Here is a 16,778-nt window from a genome sequence, read left to right as displayed (position 1 = left end):
CTTGATTCCCTGATGACCTCCCTGGCTGCATTCCCCAGCAGACGCAGGGAAGGTCTCGATCTGTGAGAAGAACACACCCCTCCCTCCTGCCTCCCCCAGGCAGGGGAAAGAGACAAACAGAAATGTATTTACATGCTTTTATTTCTGTCTTTGCAGCGTTACAGAAAACGTGACTGCTCTCTCCAAATTCCAGCAGTGTTATTACAAACACACCCAGTACATCCTGTACAGCTCATATTACACTGTGAGGTAATTCCGGTGCTGCGCACTGAGAAATGACTGCCCCTCTGTTCCCACAGCAGTCCCAACATTCCCATCATGTTTACACTTCAAGCTAGGACTTTGCAGCTGCATTGCTTCATTATCGTAACACCGCATGCCTACCATAACTCATAATTCTGCTGACTGCATGTATACCTTGCCATTCTGCAGAACAAGGGGTAAGTGGTATAGCATATGTGAAATAATAGTACCCAGAAAACAATTCAATGAGTTGAAAGCAAGTGACTCACCCAAGGCGACCTGGGGAACTCCTTGACTGAGCCGGAACTTGCGCCGAGGCCTCCCTGATCCGACTCCTTGATTTCTTCAGTTTTCTGCCTAAAGTAGTAGTATTTGTGATGCCGTTGCATCCTATGTAGAACTAAAGGGCCTCTGATACTAAAGTTGACACCAGCCTTTCTTTAGCCATATCCCTTGGATTGCATTGTGCACTGCCCAGGTATGATGCACTGTGCTTATTAAAAGGTTGTTTAAAAAAAAGTAATAATAAAGTTTTTACATCAAGTTTAAGGTACATAAAAGTAAAACAAGCATAACAATACTAATAACAAACTGTTAGATCGCCCTTCTCTTGGAGGTTGAACCCACTTCTACTTTAAAGTAGCTTGACACTAGAAAAAAATAGGACAGAACTTTGAGAATTTTTAAGTAAAAACGATGCTGAGGATCATATGACTGCTATAACTTGGGAGACACTATAGTCTTGAGAGGATATTTTATCAGTGAGCAAAGTAGAATTAGAAAGGAAACAGATCTTGAAAGATCTGCCCCTTCAAAGGAAATTAAAGTTCTACAGCAAAAGCATCTTTTTAAAATGGTATCAAAAGGTCTTATTCTCTTTTACTTTAAAAGCGCACTAAAATTTCCTCTTTAGATAATGCAAAACTTTGTGTGCTTCAATATTTAGATCAACCCTGCTATGAATTTGTTGACAAAACTCTAAGTTGCTAGCCAACAGATTTAAGGAAAGGAATCTGAGAAATATGATTATGCCATTAGATTTTTATTACATTCCTTTTCCAACCTAAGATTCAGGAAGGGTGCAACTGATCAATATCACTCCCTCTGTTTCTGATGTTCGGAGGTGAGTAATGTTGCTTTTGTAGCCAAAATGGCACTCCTCATCCACAACAGAGTGTTGTCAATAGGCTTAGGTAAAACCCAAGGTTTGCAAAGGCACAAAAAAAACTTTAGCCGAAAAAACCTTGTGGGGTGAAACAAAAACAGCCAAATGGTGGCTAGACATGTTCAGTGAGCATGGATTCACTGTTGGTGGGTGTGGTATGGAAAATTGTGCGGGCAGGGAAATCATGGAGAGTCTCATGGAGGAAAACTCCATGCTGTAACATTTTGTTGCTGCTTCCACTTGTCCTGCTGTAAATCTGTGCAGGTCAAGGATGCTGTAATAAAAAGGTACAGAGTCCTCCTGCTTCAAGGTGTCATGTGGAAGGGAAATACAGATCTGGTATTATAGCACTCAGGTAAACACAAGATGACCGAGGGAGGGGGGATGTTAACTGGTTGACAGCCTGGTGAGAACATTATCAGAGTAAGACCATCTGCATTCCTTCCAGGGAGAGAATGATAACCGCTTCCACTCTGGGAAACAATTATCTATGGTGATTGCTATGGCAGAGGCAAATTCTGGGACAGCACACCATGTGACAATTTCATCCTCCTTGTGAAAATGGAGATATTAACTCACACTACATGGTGGCTGCAAAATGAGCTATTTACATTTAACAGTTTACCAGAAGCAATGGGTGGTTGTGTGTGTGTGTGTGTGTGTGTGTGTGTGTGTGCCACAGCATACAACCAAAACATCTGCAGAGATGTACAGAAAAATCTGCTCATCAGCTGCTGCACACAAATGGTTCACCACGTAGTGGGGACTGCCACATTTTAGTGGACACCCATGCCTTCGCCATCTCTGAAAACCTTGCAAGGTATAAAGTACCAAACAGTAAGAAGACAATGAAGCAATATAATGTCAGTAAAAGACCCTGGAGTTCTTGGGAGTGCATTGTAGCTTTAATGCATTGTAGCCATGTATTTCCTATGGAACAATTAATGGTAACTGAACCCATGAAAAGTGGTTAATTATATATATATATAAATCTCTAACTGAAGGATCAGTAAGAAAAGGAGAATTTCCTTAACTGTTTTTTTTAGCAAGGTTGCTGTAAAAGTAGCCTGTCTTGAGTTGTCTGGCTGTGTATCTGCTCTGCTCTGGATTTGGGCTTTAAAGTGATGATAAGGAAGCTTTATCTCAAAGCTTGTGTGGTTTGGGAGACACTGGCAGTCTGAAAAGCGCTGCTGAGGCCAGCACAAAAAATTACAGGCATCAGTGGCTGTGTGTGAAGTGCAGAAAAGTGGAAAGGAAGACCCAAACCAGCTGAGCAGCGTGGAGACATTCTGCAACAACAACAAAAGTTGCACTGCGGAATGCTAACATTCAGAGTGTCAGCCACCCATTCATGCCATGCCCCTTTCCGGGACACTCCATTCCATTCTCCCTCCCCACCCCCAGTTCCCACCTGCTTTTTAAAATTCTCCATGAGTATTGCATAGCCACTGAGCATTGTTCTGTCCTCACTGGGCTGTTTGGGGGGTGATTTCCTCCTTAGGGTATTTTATACCTACAACCCCCCCTTTTTTTTTTACAATCTTTGGGTTCCCCTGAGTCTGCTGCCCTAGCTTCATCTGTGTGGCTGATTCTATTTTGGCTGCCTAAGTATCCATACTCAGAGAATGTGTTGGTTTTCACTACATAGGAAGCACACACCCAGTTTATGAGGCTAAAGTTCTGTGTCCTGGTCAAAGACGTTTGTGTCCACGGTCCTGTGTCCAAAACCCTGGAGATTCACCACTAGTCAGCCTAGATAATATGGAACTAGATGGGCCAATGGTCTGATAAGCTCTTTGGCCTGGTCTCCACCCACAAAGCAGCGTGGGATTTAGGGCAGTGTGGGTGGTTTCTCCCCCCCCCCCCCCCGGTGCTGAGCCGAAGGGGTGCAAAACAGCGCACTTGAGAGCATGCACAGAAGGGGACATGGGGTGGGAAAACTGCGAAAATAAGAATTGGGGGGGCAATTTTGTCCTCGCTCAGGGCCCTGCACAGAGCCAAGCAGCGGCATAGCGTGGGTTGTCAGCACCCGGGGCAAGGCAAGTAATTTGCGCCCCCTAACCTGGGGCAAGGCAAGTAATTTGCGCCCCCTAACCCGGGGCAAGGCAAGTTATTTGCGCCCCCTAACCCGGGGCAAGGCAAGTAATTTGCACCCCTAACCCCTAACCTGCCGCCGCTGCCAGCTTCTTCTTGCTGCTGCCTGGGCTGGGGTATTTACGGTAAGGTAGCCACGGCGACGGCGGTGGGTCCGTGTCAGGTGATCTGAGGCGAGTTGCCGCTGGCGCTGCCGCCCAAACGACGCCACTTGCCCGGAGGAGGAGGAGGGCAGAGAGGCAAGGAAAATGCAACATGGCCCAGCAGCTGCAGCAGCAGCAGCAGCGGCGGGGCTGTGAGGAGGGGCTGCATGGCGCGCCCTCCGCGGCCCTGATGCGCGGGGATCGCGGTGAGCGCTGAGAGCCGCTGCCTGCCAGACGCCTTCAGCCCAGACGCGCGCACAGCTTGTCGGTTCCGCGAGACATGGGGCTCTGCTACAGCCTGCGCCCGAGGCTCTTCGGCGACTCCGGAGGCGGTGAGCGCGCCCCCCCCAGATGTTGCGCCCTGTGCGGCCGCCCCCCCTGCGCCCCCCACGCTACGCCACTGGAGCCAAGGTTTAAATCGACCCAGCTGTAAGGACGGAAACAAAAAAAGGGGGTAGCTTTGGTCCAGACTCAACCAACTGCTTCTGCCGAGGAAGCAAATTGCCGGCGCTGGGACCTCGAGAGGTTAGAAGGGTTGCGCTGGGGAAGCTGCTGCCTTTGCTAGATATTTTGTGACCAGAGCTGGGATTTGCTAATGGGGGCAAAGCTCCTCTGGCGCCATCCTCCCAAACCGGACTGATAATGGGACCGATTAGGCAGCGCAAGGAGGGAGAAGGCCAGGCAGTCGCCGGTGCACCTCTTGCGCTTTAGACGCACATTGCAACAAGCGCGGGGGCCGCGGCAGTTCTCGGCTCTTCTGATTGGCCGCCAGTAAGCGGCAAAGTGGGCGGGGCGCTACTTAAATGGGCGGGGCAAGGCTGAGTGGGGGGGGGGGCAAGCGAGAAAGGTGGATGGGGAAGGGGCAAGCAGCCCTGCGCTCTTCCCCTTCCCCTCGAGCTAGCCTGATTTGGCAGGACGCAGAATCTTTAAAATCCACCAATTTGCAAGGCGGGTGGGGGGAACCTACCTTTGGCCAGGTAGAAGGGGGAGGGAATTGTTTGATCGCCAAACAAATGCTAACCGGCACCTGCACAAACATGGGCGTAGCTAGGATTGGGGGGAGGCAGAACTTCAGTTATCTATGCATTTTGATTGATGGGGGTAACTGGCCCTCCCTAGCACCCCCCCCCCTTGGCTACGCACATGTGCCCAAACAGGTGTTCCATGTCTGCTTCCGTGGTGTCCAATTACCCAAAACAGTTCCTGTTTGTGGGGATATTTTTTGCCTAGGGGAAAGATGGCGAGGCGCCTTTTCCCACGCCCATGTCCTTGTGGATCGGCGCCTCCTAGATTTGCCTTTCTTCAAGTCTCTCCTCCTTTCCCAGTCTCTAGAAGTTCAGTCTTTTGCGAGGAGAGAAGCGACTGCATCTTGAATTTCGCGCGCGTAACGGCGACTGTGAAAGGAAATTGGCGATGTATTATATTTGGAGACTTCCTCTAGAAAAGCCAAGAGTGGTGCTGATAGGCCAACGGGATAAACTAAATCCTTTCGAACTAAGGGTCATAATTCTCTGTTGAAAAGCCACAGTTCTTGGGGGAAGGGTGTGCTTTAAATGCATGATGTGTCGGCAGACTGTTTTTATTTTACTCCAACCACAATCCCTGGTCATCTCGTGGGATACTAACAATGTTGACTTGGGACTCAGTCTCGTTTAGGCTGCAGCCCTATTATGCTCACTTTCCTGGGAGTCAGTCTCACTGAAATCATTGGGATTTACTCAGCGGCGTAGCGTGGGTTGTCAGCACCCAGGGCAAGGCAAGTAATTTGTGCCCCCTAACCCGGGGCAAGGCAAGTAATTTGCACCCCCTAACCCGGGGCAAGGCAAGTAATTTGCGCCCCTAACCCCTAACCTGCCGCCACTGCCAGCTTCTTCTTGCTGCTGCCTGGGCTGGGGTATTTACGGTAAGGTAGCCACGGCGGCGGCGGCGGGTCCGTGTCAGGTGATCTGAGGCAAGTTGCCACTGGCGCTGCCGCCCAAACGATGCCGCTTGCCCGGAGGAGGAGGGCAGAGAGGCGAGGAAAATGCAACATGGCCCAGCCGCTGCAGCAGCGACGGCGGCAGGGCTGTGAGGAGGGGCTGCCTGGCGCGCCCTCCGCGGCCCTGAGGCACGGGGACCGCGGCGAGCACTGAGAGCCGCTGCCTGCCGGACGCCTTCAGCCCGGACGCGCGCACAGCTCGTAGGTTCCGCGAGACATGGGGCTCTGCTACAGCCTGCGCCCGAGGCTCTTCGGTGACTCCGGAGGCGGCGAGCGCCCCCCCCCAGATGTTGCGCCCGGTGAGGCCAACCCCCCCTGCACCCCCGCACGCTACGCCACTGGATTTACTTCTGAGCAGCTTGACATGGGGTGTTCTGTTGAGGATACAGTATATGCCTCCAAGTAATGTTCGCCTTCCATAGCATTCCACCTCCAGACAGTTTCTCCCACCTCAATTCCACTCACACTTTCAGGAAGTGGCCTTTAACCTGGGGAGGGGGCTCTTGCCCAGTTAACCAGTCAGTACCTGGCACCCCAAACCTAAACAGATCACTTAGAAGAACGAATTTCTCCTTGAGATCAACAGGGATTACTTTAAAAAGGCAAGTCTGCAAAGAAAATTATCCACACTGATTCCTGAGCTGTTTCTGTAGTGGCAGAGGGGGACTCAGCCTCAGCGAGGTGAAAGAACTCTTTATTAGAAAGTGAGTATTCTAGTGTGCCTGAGCCCAATGGGAGTTCTAGCTCAAAATGTCTAGAGGACACCAGATTGAAGGAGGATCCTGACCCAAGTAGTATACTACAGTGTGCACACTATCCTTTTAAAGCACATTACTTCCTCCAAAGAATCCTCAAAGCTGTTTTTTTTTAAGGGTGCTGGGAATTGTAGCACCGGGGTAAACTGCAGTTCCCATGTTGTTGTTGTTTTGGGCAGGGTGGCTTTCAAAGAGTGGAGAGTATGTAGCCATAGGCCATACGTCCCAGATTTCAGCTTTGTATGTATTGCGGCAGCTCAAGCTCATGGGCCTTCACATTTTTTTATAAACCTATCAGCAAATGAGCCCCACTCAGCAGAATGAGCAGGAAATGAGGACGCTTCCCAACCCCGCCCGCAAAAAAAAAATGTAGCAGAGTTGCCGCTTACCATATTTTTTAATTTACATTGTCATCTAAAGCAAGCAGAGGAGTCAAACTCACCTAAGTGTGCCACTGTCCCTGTTGCATGAAGTTCCATCGTTTCCAAGGATTCATATTCTGAGTTGAATGGAAGCTGCTTTAAAAGTACAGTGGCACCTCGGGTTAATTAATTCTGGAGGTCTGTTCTTAACCTGAAACTGTTCTTAACCTGAAGCACCACTTTAGCTAATGGGGCTTCCTCCTCCTCCTCCTGCTGCTGCTGCCGTTGCACGATTTCTGTTCTCATCCTGAAGCAAAGTTCTTAACCCAAAGTAATATTTCTGGGTTAGCGGAGTCTGTAACCTGAAGCGTATGTAACCTGAAGCTTGTGTAACCCAAGGTACCACTGTACTTCGCTTTGGTTGGATAGTGCTGGTCCCATGTGGCTGCGCACACACCACACATGAAAAGCACATCCCCCAACCACGCACCCAAAGAATCCTGGGAACTACAGTTCACCCACTACAAGTTCAGACCCTTAAACTACAGTTCCCAGGATTCTGTGTGCGCGCTTTGAATGAGCTTCTGCTGTAAGGTGTGTATGTTAAAACTATTTCATTTACACCCGTGGAGACACACAGTGCCTGCTGAATTCTGGCTCGCTTTGACTATATAGGTAGAACAAGGAGCCAGCTCTAGCTTAGAGAGAGAGAGATGCTTTAAGGTACAATCCTGGGCATGTTTACTCAAATGTAAGTCTCACTGTGTCCAATAGGCTTATTCTCTAGTAAATATGTGTTGCGCTTCTACTCCCTATGATCAGAACTTGTTCTATACACTATAGGTCCGGTGTTTGTGTTGACCTGAGCAGGGCATCTTGTTCTACGCCCGCGTTCATACGTTACGTGCGTTTCGCTTAGCAGGTCCACCCTTCCTACGACGTTTGCGCTCCATAGCTTCGACTCTCGGTCGATGGCAGGCCGTCGCCGTCGGAGGCCCGGCCCTGGCTCCCTCTCCTCCCCTCGCCTGGCCCGCGGGAGCCGGCAAAGTGTGAATAATTCTCAGGAAGGAGTTACACTAAGCGCGAAAGCTTTTAGCACATTATCCGCTGGCAATTGGACTATAATCTAATTGTCAACCCTCGGGTCTTAATCGAGCATTTCCCCCTCTTTCCACCCTCGGATTTGCATCGGGGAGATGCCTAATGGGTTTAAGAGCGCCTCGCTTTGCGCTGCAAAGAAGACACCTCGCCTGAGAAGGAGGTGACATTGAAGGGGCGCGGGCGGTGAAATTGGATAGAGGTCGCCAAAGTCTCGCGCAGATGGCGAGACGCCTGGGGGCGGCGGGGGGGGGGGACAGAGACTCTTTCAGAACCGGGTCAGGTGGATCTAGATCTGTCTGGGCTTTCCGAAAAGGCAACGGGGGAGTCTCCTGCGAAAGCCCCATCGAAACAAACGGGGCTGCGCAAAAGGCACGCTTGCGCACGGGACAAGGGCTCCCGAGCCCGATTGCGCGCATCCTAAGGATCCTGCCTTGCGTCACCCAAGCTCCCATCCCGCTATATACGACTGGTTTTAGGCTGTGATGCTTGGACTTACGCCTTCCAATATTTATTTAATTTGTCTAACGCCTTTTTCTCCAAGGAACTGGAGGTGGCGCGCCTGACTCCCCCTCCCCCTTATTTAACCCCCCACAATAACCCTGGGAGGTAGGATAGGTTGAGAGGCAGTGGCTGGCCGAAGGTCACCCAGTGGGTTCCATGGTCAAGCGGAGGTCCGAACCCTGGTCTCCTAGTCTGACACTCTAACCACTACACCGCACTGCCTCCGCCGTCCAAGTCTTGGCGCTCAACTTCTGTTGGGACTAACTAAACATCTCTGGACCATCGTCCTGTATAACGCGTGGCACCTGCCACAACATGTTGCAATCTGTTTTGTTTTACAAATTTTACCGCTTTATTGGAATCAAACCTCTAAGCGGGTCGCAAGCAACGCGAGCGGTTTACAATCAATCTAAGCGGTTTTCCCACCTCCTGACCGGAACCCTCTGTTCACGTTTGCTCCCAACCAGCCAGCAAACAATTCCACTTCTCGTTGTCTGTATTTTCCCCCTGTCAATCAACCTCCCGTGGTGACTGAGCGTGCGCAGTCCTCATAAGGCATTTTGGGGGGTGGGGTGCCGCTTTAATCCCCTCCCCTAAATAAAAATTGTACCATTTCAAGCCTGATGCTTCTGGAGTATCCAGATGCTTCTCTATGGCTTTATTAACTATTAATTGCATTAATAGTTGTTGTTTGCTTTATTACATGCTACTGTGTTTGATGTTTGTTGTGACTGCAGTGTCTGTTGTTGTTTGAAAGCTATTGTGGTTATGGTGGGCTCAACATTTATTTTTGGAAACGCGGGGTTCAATGAGCATACCCAATTAATCCTTGTTACACAGGGGTCCAGTTTTGGCTTCATTTCTCTCGGCACCCACCACCTGCGATTACTATTAAAGGGAGCAATAATGAGAGCTGAGAAACTTAGGGTGAAAGGAAGGCGCCTCTCTTCCTACTACACGGAAGAAGTTCTATCCGCCTTCTTTAACTCCGAATCTCTGGAGAGTTTGTGGGACTAATCTAACTGGGCTTCATCTCCACCTTTCCCAACATCAGGGTCTTTTCCAGGGAGTCTTCTCTTCTCATGAGGTGGCCAAATTATTGGAGTCTCAGCTTCAGGATCTGTCCTTCCAGTGAGCACTCAGGGCTGAGTTCCTTCAGAATGGATAGGTTTGATCTTCTTGCAGTCCATGGGACTCTCAAGAGTCTCCTCCAACACCAGAATTCAGTGCAACTTAGTGTCCTGCAAACAGGACCAAACCTTGACCTGCTGGACCAGAGATTTCTTCACACCTCTCTCTCTTCTTCTCCGCTGCACTTGCAAGCCGCGGGGTTAATGCAGATGAGGCGAGGTCTACAGGAGGATGCGCAGCGCTTGACCTTGAGCACGGTGCGAATGGCTGCACGGTAGCAGGGAAGAGGGAGGACGAGTTTTGAACTAATGCCAGTGTTGCTTGGAGACAGAAGTGGCATTCAATATTACACTGTTCTTTCCCTCCAGTTCGACCCTCGCTACAACCCTGTAAAGTAGATTCATCTGAAATCTGACCCGGGGTGAGATTCAGCGTTGATGGGGTGGGATTAGGACGCCGGTTTTCGGCCTATTGAATGGGAAGCGCGTGCGCCAGTTTTAGCGAATTATACGCGTTAATTGGGCAAGAAGTCCGTCACCAAAAACTGTTTTGTGAATTACCGCCGGTAAGTGTGTAACTATCACTGTCTGTACTCTGGATAGCGCTTCAGGCATCCAGTGAAGTGGGTAGGAAGTCCTCCAAAGCTTGTTTTATTCTTATTTATTTGTTTAATTTGTATACCGCCCTTCATCCGTAGATCTCAGGGCTGTTCACAACGCATGTCACGTTGAAATTGAGGTTGCCACAAGACTCTAACCAAAAGCACCAGCCCTCCTATCGCATTATAAAGTAGCTTCCTTTCATCACAATGGAATCCTCTTCACAGTAAACTATGCGCAAGATCAGCCCGCACAAGACCTGTGACTTGCCCTCTAAAAATAGGATTTAGGGCAATGGCAGCTGGTGCCCATTTGGACTTATGGAGCAGAAAACAGGGAGGTCTCTGAGCCAACTAATTCAAGTTTTATACCCGTCTTGAGCCTGAGGAAACTGGGTGTGGGTAAGAATGGCAGTGCCCTGTTAACCCCCACTGGCTGAGGGTAGAAAAGGAGGAAACATTTGCTAAAATTCTTTGTGCTGTCAGGAGATTTTTGATTTACATTGAGGCTGTAAAGCTACATTTCTGGAGTAGGAACTGAGTCCCATAGAAGAAAATGGGGATTACTTCCTTGAGGGCATGTTATGGATCCGTGATGTGCTGATGTGTTGGGGGGGGGGGGAATCCCGGAGATATAAAGCCCACACCAGAGAGCCAGGGCGTGGGACTGAGACCTGGGAGACTAGGGTTCAGATTCCCATTCGGCCCTGAAGCTCAGTGGGTGATCTTGGGCCAGTGACTGCCTCTCAGCCTACCTCGCAAGGTTGTTGTGGGGATTAAATAAAGGGGAAAACCATGCAGGACACCTTGATCAGGTGGGCTATAAAAGCAAGGAAGTGAATAAAGGAATAAATTCTAGCCAGAGTTAGAAATCCCACCAGAGATCCGGGTTGAGTTCCATCGCTCGAGTGTGCCTTGATCGTCTCCGTCGCCTGGCAGGTGAGTTTATCACACATTACAGATGTCGTGTAGCAAAATAGTCTTCTGGGGTTACCCCAGATCTCCGGAAGATCACGTCATACAGACACCGCAATCCTAACCATATCTCATCAGAAACAAATCCTACTGAATTCAGTGGGGGCTCACACCCAGGAAAGTGGGGTTAGGATCGCACCATTTGGTTACACTCGCGGAATTCACTGCGACTTGCTTCCCTCACTGCGAGAAGCCAAGTTACAGGGAACCAGACAGAGGGCCTCCTCGGTAGTGGCGCCCGCCCTGTGGAACGCACTCCCACCAGATGTCAAAGAGAAGAACAACTACTTGACATTTAGAAGACATCTGAAGGCTTCCCTGTTCAGGGAAGTTTTTAATGTGTGACATTTTTAATCTTTGTTGGAAGCCGCCCAGAGTGGCTGGGGAAACCCAGCTAGATGGGCGGGGTACAAATAAATTATCGTTGTTGTTGTTGTTGTTGTTGTTGTTGTTGTTGTTGTTGTTGTAGTAAACATGGCTAGGATCGCACTGTTCAGGAGGAACCGTCACCTCCTTAGCTTCCCTGGTAATCCAGAAGACGCTTAAGGAAGCCACTGAACCCTGTGGGATTTACTTCCGAGTAATCATGGATAGATTACTATCTATCCATGTGCTAACAAGTGGCTAACAGAATAGCAATAAATTGGAATAAACTGGAAATGCAGATTGTCGGTGATAATTCTTGTGGGTCGGTTAACGTGCAGTTGTACCAAAATGCAGTTTGCAAGAAGAGGACGTGTTTGGGACTTGTCCGAGCTGCAGAGAGGCGGCGCCTCACTGGCGCCTCAGCCCCACCGGATTGGCTGGATTCAGGGCATGCACAGCAGCCCCAGATCCACAAAGCACTACCAAGAACTTAAACCACCAGGCCGGCTCCAGCTGTTTCCTTAAGGGACGGTCTATGGCAGCTAAAGGAATTTCTTTCCCCCCACCTCCTTTCTCGGGGGGGGGGGGTCCTGTCTATATAAGGAAAGCAAAGGGCGTCTGAAGAAAGGGAGGTCTGGGGGTCGTGCCTCAGACCAGATTTTTAGGTGATCTGCTTATTCAGCTCTATTCAGTTCTGTGGATCCTGTGGATCTCCCGCCCTCTTGCTCCTAACTCGACTTGAACCCGCTGAAGGAAAGGCCCGGATCACGTCCCTGGAAAGTGAAAGTCCCCTGGAAGTTGGGCAGGTTCATTGTAGGCTAGATAGTAGCCATGCTTTTGGACCCATTTCAAAAGCAACTCCCACGGCCCTGCTAAATGTAGAGTATGCCCCCTTACCTGGGAGTAAGGGCCTTTAAACTCAATGAGACTCATTTCTGCGGAAAGAAGCGTGCTTTAAGCCCCATCGATTTCAGATATTTACTGCTGGAGCTCGAGCTCTGCCTTCAGTAAATGTGTATAGGATTGAAGCGTTAAAGTGCGCGCTTTCCTCTTCCCATTGAAGCCAATGGAATTTGAAATGTGTGCCCAGATTTGGTGGGATCATACTCAGGGTCGTGCTGGAAACCAATTTCGCTGCAAGCGCACGGGTTACGCTGTTTGGGAATAGCACCATCCGGCAACCTTATAATTCGCAACGGCGCGTTTCTGAAAAGGACGCTTCTGCTTCCAGCAGGTTCAGGTTGTTTAAGGGGAGAGTGAAAACCCCAAAGCTCCCCGAAGCGGTATCCATTTTTTTAAATCAGTCCAGGGGATTTATCTTGGCCAATCCCGGAGGGAGATGAAATACATTCAACCTGGGTGTGGATGAGTTTGGTCAAAGGTCAGTAACAACACTCTGCACATGCTCAAAGGCGATCTGCACTTTCCTAGGTCCCAGGGCTAAGAGAGCTGGCTAAACTAGATTGCAATCCAGTTCTGCTGAAGGAAAAGGAAGCTTAGCCCTCGGATCTCATTTTCCTTCCAGAACCACACTCCCCGTGCAATTATTTTACAATTATTAGCAGTACTTGAGGGCTAGAAATGCAAAATAAACGAAGGCCAGGGGAGCCGGCGTGCTTTCGGGTTCAGCCTCTCTCTCACACGTTTACTTTCTCTGAGAAGTCCTAATGAACGCGGAGAGGTTTTGCTTCTGAACAGACAGGGAAAGTGACTGCAGACGAGCGCACACCTCTGGCAACCGAAGACAGTCTGATAATACACTTTTGTTTAGGACCGGAAGAGTTAGTTATGCATTTAAGGTCAAGCCAGATGACTTAACTGATGTGTGGATCCGATTTATAAACACAGAATTCCAAAACTCACTAGTTCGCAAGGCTGCAACAGGGAAAATGTCTCACACTTTCCAGATACATTCCAGCGCCTGCAATTCCGGGAAGCTTTAGCGAAGGAAGACACGGGTTTTAGCTGGAGAAAGGATATCAGTTTCTGCTTATGGGGGCGGGGGCAATACTTGCCCAAGTCAGTAAAACTGAGGAATGGAAGCTGATGCGGGGTTTCGGTGATGGCACTTTCAAGAAACAACCAGCATCCTATACTTCAGTTTAATAATGCAGCCTGACCTTAATCCGTTTTTACTGGAAAGCAAGTCCCACGGAGTTCAAGCAAGCCTGTTCCCAAAAAACTGGGGGGGGGGGCGCTGAAGTTTAACAGTCCGATTTCGTGTTTATCTTCTCCGATGCAAGTCCCACCGAGTTCAGAGGGTCTCACTTTCAAAGAAGTGTGCATAGGATTGCACTCCAGTCCGGATTTAGGGTTGGGTTTTTACACTGTACAATTGGAGAAAAGAAGTGAAACTGACACAAAGGTCGCTTAGCGCCTGCGAGTCGCAGCCACTTGATCTCAAGAAAACTGAGACCGTCGGCTTAATCTGGCTAGGATCGCAGCCCAAGCTGACCTCCAGGGAAAGCATATGCTGACCTTTAAAGAAAAAAGAAGGGAAAAGCGCAATTTTTGTCGACCTACTTTTGAAATCATAGGTAGAGGAGTCGATTTAGTCTTCCCAGAGTTAAACAGTGCATGCTCTTAAAACAAATTTAGTTTGGTGTTCAGTGCATGTTAATTAAATCTTGCAAAGGAAAAATAAACTAAACTAAAATCTTAGGATGCGAATCGTTTATACAGACGCTTTCTACCGATGGCCCTTTATAGATAGTCCCGATCCCGATCCAAATATGGTGCGTGGATATATTACAACCTATGCGACACTCCAGGAACAGATCAGAAACGTTTAGGGAGCATCCGTTGAAACATGCGCGTTCCTATGTTAGTCGAGGGAACCCCGGGGTTGGGGTGTCACAAGAAGGCTAATTCCTCGGATTTAATCCGGTTTGGCCCAATGGACGCCCATCGGCTTCAGTCCAAGGGGACCCGCTTTTTTGGGATTTGGATCCGGGTGCTGAAGTGATTCTGGGTCCATTTACGCATGGGGCAGCTGGGATTCTGGGAAGGTCAAGATGGTAAATGCAGCGCAGAGCTGTGGGTGCAAGTGAGCAGCCTTCAGGATCTTTCGCACACTGCCTGCGTGGAAGGGAGCACTGCTGCCACCTGTGGGGCTGATGCCCCCGTGGGGCTGAGTTCACTGCTCACAGGCGCGTGGCGCCATCCTAAGCCTATTTAATCGGAAGCAAACTCCCAAATAGCGCAGCGAGGGGATCGCATTGCGAAGCCCTTGAACGGCCACTCCAACCGGGTTTCTTTGAATAGGGGTGGGGGGTGGGGGAGCCTCACACCACTTATTTTCAAGTAAACTTTCTGTGGGATTGTTCCGGAGTAAGTGGCTCGAAGCTTGCCCTCTCCGGCGCCGATCCAAAATACGCTGCCTTGGAAGGAAGTCTCGCTGGAAGCAAAAGCAAAACAAACCTCATTCCAAAGTAAGAAGCATATTTGAGATCGGCCGCATTATCTTAACCTCATTCCGTTATAAAAAGACAGTATAAACCAACAGGGGTCTAATTTAGTGTAAATCGGCTCTCAAAAGCAGTGAAGATATTTGTGGTTTTGCTATAAGGAATGGGAAGAGTAAATCATAACAATTTAAAAAACCACGCGTGTTTGTATAGTGCGATTCACATACACACAAACACACCCATAGTTTGCAGGCAGCGGTCGGGACTAAGTCCCAGCGCCTCTTGGAACTGATTCACATAGCCCTCTGCCATCACTTGGACCTGAATGAATGTGTATGGACCCTAGCAGGAAAGAAAAACGGGACAGCATATGTTTCTCCCACCCAAAAATTCCTGGGAGTTGTAGTTTACCCCACAGCTACAATTCCCAACATTCTGAGCAAACTGCGGTTCCTATGATGACTTAGGGCAAGTGTGCTTTAAATGCGCTCTTAAGTGTACAGCATGCACACAGACGAAGGAACAAAGCAGACACAACTATCTCTGGTGTTAGAGCTCTGCCAGTTCATTCGCACGTGCAAGAAGCCAGGTTCAGCCATCAAGAGACGCGTGAACCAACCCTTGGAGCGGAAGCTGCGTGGTTTAGGGAAAGGCAGTGTCCACAGCTAGCTGGTACTGGAGCAGCCAGATCGCTTTTAAGGCGTTTTCTTCCCTAGGAAATGCGTTGCCAGAAAACATCCAGCTTTCGAAACAAGGTGTTTAAAGGACAGGCGTGTCCATTTTTACGCAGATTCGTCGCCGCGTACGCAAAGAGAGTTCCTTAGAGTTAGGGCAGAGTGAATTCATTCTTCTGGGCCGCAGTCAGTCCCCGCTACGCCCCTGAACAAAAGGGGCGAAGGGAAATTGTGCGGCGGTTGTGGAGCCTCGAAATCCAGAAGCCCCTTTGAGAACAAGCGCTCTTGCATAGGATCGGGCGGAAGACAGGACAAAGAGAAAAATGCTTAATGGAGAGCCGGTGGGAGTAAGACCTTGCTCTCCCTAAGCTGGTGAGCCGGTGTCTTGGCTGCAATTCAGTCTGCGGGCGGGGGCGCCTCCATAAGGGGAAGATATTCCTGCACATCCAGAACTGGACCTCAGGGAGAATGAGCCTTCTGTGCCTTGTCGTTTCAAGGGGCATATGTTTTATTGGCATGGAGGGCCATTAGGTCATGGGAACTCCTCAGCCAGGAGTGGTGCAATCCGGACACAGATCGGCCACTTCCTGGGGAACGAGGCCTGTTGGGGACCGAGTGGGTCGGAGTAGCCAGGAGTCCCGTAGGCAGCGCGGGCTGTCAAAGCGGCAATCAGTACAGTGGTACATCGGGTTACAGACGCTTCAGGTTACAGACTCCGCTAACACAGAAATAGTACCTCGGGTTAAGAACTTTGCTTCAGGATAGGAACAGAAATCGTGCTCCGGCGGCGCGGCAGCAGCAGGAGACCCCATTAGCTAAAGTGGTGCTTCAGGTTAAGAACGGACCTCCGGAACGAATTAAGTTCTTTACCCGAGGTTACTACTTGACAGGAAGGAGGGGGAGAAGTTGAGGTGGGGGGAGCAAAGAAGTCTGGGAACCAGAGATCTGGCCTTGCAGTTCCCGTTGTCTGAATCCTTTTCAGTGCAGGCAGAAGAGTCTTAGGAATGGCTGAAGGCCTCCTTTTAGGCGCAGGGCAAAAGAGCATAATGTTAAGAACATTTGTTGTGGATATATACAGGGGGTGTTTTGAGCAGGAACTCGGGGGGACTGAGTTACCTTACCTTAAAAAAAAATATTTTTTTTGTCCGGGGTCGGGGGCTGGAATGGATATACAACCCAATGCCTGAGCCAAAAATCCACCTATATCTGTAATCAAGTTTTGGCCATTTCTAATCCAGATCATTGTCTGCTTGAGTTTAATAATAACAATAATAAATCTTTCTTG

The 16,778-nt window shown here is 49.5% G+C and overlaps 1 long non-coding RNA gene across 1 annotated transcript in view; it reads right to left on the bottom strand.

The window, feature by feature from the left end:
- LOC309326292 overlaps window positions 1-16,778 on the bottom strand; it is a 300,370-nt gene that overhangs the window by 177,298 nt on the left and 106,294 nt on the right. The window lies entirely within an intron of this gene.

This window comes from Podarcis erhardii, assembly GCF_964252035.2.
Source record: "Podarcis erhardii genome assembly, chromosome: 12".
NCBI classification, from domain to species: domain Eukaryota; kingdom Metazoa; phylum Chordata; class Lepidosauria; order Squamata; family Lacertidae; genus Podarcis; species Podarcis erhardii.
The sequence above is the reverse complement of the archived record's forward strand: the minus strand, read 5'-3'. Positions and strand labels throughout refer to the sequence as shown.